This window comes from Arachis duranensis, chromosome 5, assembly GCF_000817695.3.
Source record: "Arachis duranensis cultivar V14167 chromosome 5, aradu.V14167.gnm2.J7QH, whole genome shotgun sequence".
Lineage (NCBI taxonomy): Eukaryota > Viridiplantae > Streptophyta > Magnoliopsida > Fabales > Fabaceae > Arachis > Arachis duranensis.
Genome location: NC_029776.3, coordinates 9,275,036 through 9,279,729, shown reverse-complemented (window position 1 = coordinate 9,279,729; position 4,694 = coordinate 9,275,036).

Genomic DNA, 4,694 nt, shown 5'->3' with positions numbered 1-4,694 from the left:
GATCACCACGAGCAATCGTGAGCGATCAAGGCACCCATTTTTGTAACAGGAGACTCACAGGATTAATGAAGAAGCATGGGATAATTCATAAGGTTGCAACAGCATACCATCCTCAGACCAATGGGCAAGCTGAGGTGTCAAACAGAGAGATAAAGCGTATCTTGCAGAAGATAGTCAAACCTCATAGAAAAGACTGGAGCACCAGGCTACAAGATGCACTATGGGCATATAGGACAACATATAAAACACCCATTGGGATGAGTCCTTTCTGCTTAGTTTATGGAAAAGCTTGTCATCTCCCAGTTGAAGTAGAGCACAGAGCCTTTTGGGCAGTCAAGGAGTGCAACATGGGAATTGAGAAAGCCGGAGCTGAAAGGAAGTTGCAACTGCAAGAACTGGAGAGCCTTCGCCTAGAAGCTTATGAGAACTCCAGAATATAGAAGGAGAAGATGAAGGCTGTACATGATCAGCACATCAAGAGCAAAGAGTTCCAACCTGGGGATTTAGTCCTCCTTTACAAATCTTGACTGAGGCTCATGCCAGGCAAGTTGAGATCAAGATGGGAAGGTCCATACAGAGTAGAGAAGGCCGAACCATACGGAGTTTATCACTTAAGCCATCCTTTAAGCTCTGAACTTATCAAAGTTAATGGACAACGTCTGAAGCTGTACCATGGCGAGAAGATACAGAAAAATAAGGAGCTTGAGATCTTCCTCTTGGAAGATCCCCACATGGCAGAAGATTGAGCTAGTGGAGCGTCCAACTTACGGACGTTAAAGTAAAGTGCTAGGTGGGAGACAACCCACCATGGTATGATCGTTCTTTTCTTTTTAGTTTTTCTATTTAATAACTCTTCTCTTTATCAGCACATTTCGTGCATCTGCATTTGCATACAAAAAAAATGCCACGCGACGCGACCGCATCAGCGACGCGTTCGCGTCGCAAGGAGAGGGGAGAAAATAAAAAACGAACAGAGAGTTACGCTGGAGCATGGTTGGAGGCGTGCCAGTGGCACAAAGTGTCCCACGCGTCCGCGTCCTCCCACGGGGCCGCGTGCCCCATGCGGCCGCGTGCCCTGATTTTCGACGTAAAAAGGGGTGCACAACGAAATATTGTGCGAGAGTGGTGCTAGAATGGTGCTGGACGCACCAACCCTATCACGCGACCGCGTCGCTGACGCGTTCGCGTCATCCCTTCTGAAGCCCACTCACGCGATCGCATGCCCCGCGCGATCGCGTCACCCCAAATTTGGCAAATATATCAATTTGAATAGAGAGTTGTGCAGGCGCGAGGCTGCACTCGCGCCAATAGCATAACATGGGTCACGCGACCGCGTGACCGACGCGACGGCGTCAACTAAATTAAAGCGCAATCACGCGAACGCGTGCCCCACGCGGCCGCGTCGCTTGCGCTGCACAGCTCAACCAAAATTTCCAAAATATCTTATCTTTCTCTCCTCCAAATCCTAATTTTTCTTTTCCCTCCTTATTTCTTCCTTCTCCCTTCTTCCTTCTATCTCACCTTTCACTCTCTCTCTCTCTCACCTCCATTAACAAGGTTTTATTTTCTTTTTCTCTCCTTCCTTTTCTATCATTCTTCTTATTTTATATGTTATTTTCTTTTCTTTTCTTTTTCTTTTTATTATCCATATTTTCTTTCTTCTTCTTTCCTTTTTACATGGTGTTAGAAATTTATTTAAGTCATTATTCCTCATTATATGCTTGTGGATTGTTGCAAATTATTTGGCAATTATATATTATTTTCTTTAAAGAGTTGCTTGCATGTTTGCCTTAATACTTTCTATACCTTATTTACCATGCATGCTATGTGTTTGTGAAAAAGCCCGTATGGCATTATGCACTTCTCTATTATACTTTCTACTATTCAAAGCATGTTTTTCACAAATTTTCTTTACTATTTTATTAACTGAGTTTAATTTCCAATACAAACGTGATAGTTTGTTACGAAGTGATGCTTGATCTATGCTACTCATGCCCTTGCCGGCATGCCAATAAACATCTTGCATCTACTTCCCTATCGTGCACTTATTCTATTCCCTTTCTTGATCTTTTCACATGTTGTCATGACCATGTGTTTATTTCATTCATCTTTACCGTGCACTGATTTTCACTCACTCTATCCCCTTCCTTGCTTTATTTCTTTGGATTTAGCTTACTTTCTTTTTCCTTTTTCAGAATGGCCACCAAGAAAGGCAGAGAGAAAGCTACCCCTAAACCCACGTCAAGGAAAGGAACGAAGAGAGCATTAGTGGCAGGACCTTCTTCAACTGCAGTCAAGCCCTCAACAAAAAGAATTAAAAGGATTATCAAGGTTGATGAAAAGGAGAGAGCCTTCCCAGCCAAGGACACTGCACGATTCCCAAATCGCTACTGTGAGCAGATGTTTCCTATTCTGGCAGCTCGAAATTACAACAATGAACACCTTCTTATCCTTCCGCCTCGTATCGCTGAATTTGTTGAGCCACAAATTGCACAAAGACATTAGGGATTCTTACAGAGACAGCCACGGCAGGTTAATCTTTCTTGGGTTGACAGAGACAGCCACGGCAGGTTAATCTTTCTTGGGTTGTTGAGTTCTACTCCAACTTCCACCTGCCGACTCTGCAGTCCATCTATTTACGCCAGAAGCAAGTCCCCATTACAGAAGAAGCCATACAGTAAGCCTTAGATCTCTCACCTGCTCCAGAAGGATTGGACGCCTTTCAGAAAGTCGCAATCAAGCGCCAGGTATACACCTTTGACTGGGACGCTGTTCTCAGAGTTATCGCTCGACCTGGCAGTAAATGGATCTTCGGATACCATCGTTCCCGTCCTAAGGGAATCTCGGCTTCTGCACTCACCTTAGAGGCTCACGTATGGGCACAGATTATGTCCCATTACGTCTTCCCGAGTACTCATGAGTCCTCCTTCACAGCAGACATGACCGTTCTACTATGGTGCATCCTCACAGACCAGCCTCTTAATTTACCAAGACATATCCGGAATGCTATGGAACATGTGCAGATCGCGGGCAACCTACCTTTCCCCGCATTGGTCTCTGATATTATCTCAGCAGCCGGAGTATCCTATAGAGCTGGAGACACCAAAGCCATCTTCCACGGGATGATCAGTATGTCCCTAACGGGAGATATCTCAGGCCACAACTTGCCACTACCAGCCAGTCCACAGAGGATGTTGCAGCTCCTCCCCCATCTACTAGTCAGCTGCTGCATCAAATACTAAAGCTGCTGGAAGCACACGAAAAGAAAGCCAAGCTCCGAGAGCGCCGCAACCAACGCCGTTTCAACTACCTCAAGGAGCTCCTCACAGGCAATCACAGACCTGACGACGATCCAGGCACTCCGGACTCCACTTCTTTCACCAGCACAGGGAGCCACGACGGTCCCGACTGTGGAGACACCGCCACCAGCCCACCACTGTTCCTGACAGATGGCACCAAGGACGGTGCAAAGCCTTAAGTGTGGGGAGGTCGGTTAGTACCTGACTTCCGGAGGTAATTTCTCTTCCCTAGCACCAATAAATCAGGATATTTTAGTTAGATTTTCCTTCTTTTATAGAATAGGATAAATTACATAGTAATAGGTTAGTTGCATGCATGTTCTACTTGATTGAAAAGACAATAAGTTTCTTCTAAGACTTTATCTTTGGAACAAAAATTTCACTAATTTTAATAATTTTTTTTGATAAATCTGCTTGAAGTTGTATTTGGAACATGATTTTTGAGCTAAAGAACACACAACCTGTGAAGATTTGAGCCTTTATGCATGGTTACATTATTTAACCATAATTATTTTATTCTTGTGTGTTTACTTCTCTATGATTGTAATCTATATTTTATTTCATCCTATATGTCCAATATTTACTATGTTTGTATGATTGCATATGATTGAGGCCATTATTTGTTTAAACTCACTTATCCAAATTAAGCTTACCCTTTTCAATTACCTTTGTTAACCACTTTGAGCCTTTAAATCCCATTTGTTTTATATTTTACCACATTACTAGCCTTAAGCGGAAAAACAATTGTATATCCCAAATTGAATCTTTGGTTAGCTTAAGATAGAATTGTGTATGCTAGTTAAGTATGGAAAATTGTGGGAACAAAAGTTATTAAGAGAATGTGTCATAATAATACAATGGGAATTTAGATACCTACTCATGTGAAATTATAAGAATTAAAAATCTATGTGCATTGATAAGCTATATTTATTTTTTTATGTCTATAAAAAAAATCAATAAATAAATAAAGGGACAAAATTACCCCAATGCTGAATTAAGAATTCAAAGATCAATGCACATATGACAAAATTTGATACATGAGTATAGAATGTAAAAGGGAATTCTGGGTGGCTAGGTATGAATTCTAAGGTTATATAAAATATATAGGTTGGGTTAAAGCTTGGGTTAATTAAATATTCAATTTATAAGCTCACTTAACCATATATGTATCCCTACCCTTACCTTGGCCCCATTACAACCTTGAAAAGACCTCATGATGTTTGCATTGGTATATTAACTGTTGTTGATTGGTTAGGAGAAGAACAAAAATTAGAGAGCATGATTAGAGAAGGATAGAGTGATTACCCTATACACTAGAGAGATTAGAGCGTACATACATCATCAGTGAGGGTTTAATGCTTGAATTTCCATGTTCCCTGCTTTCATGAGCTATCT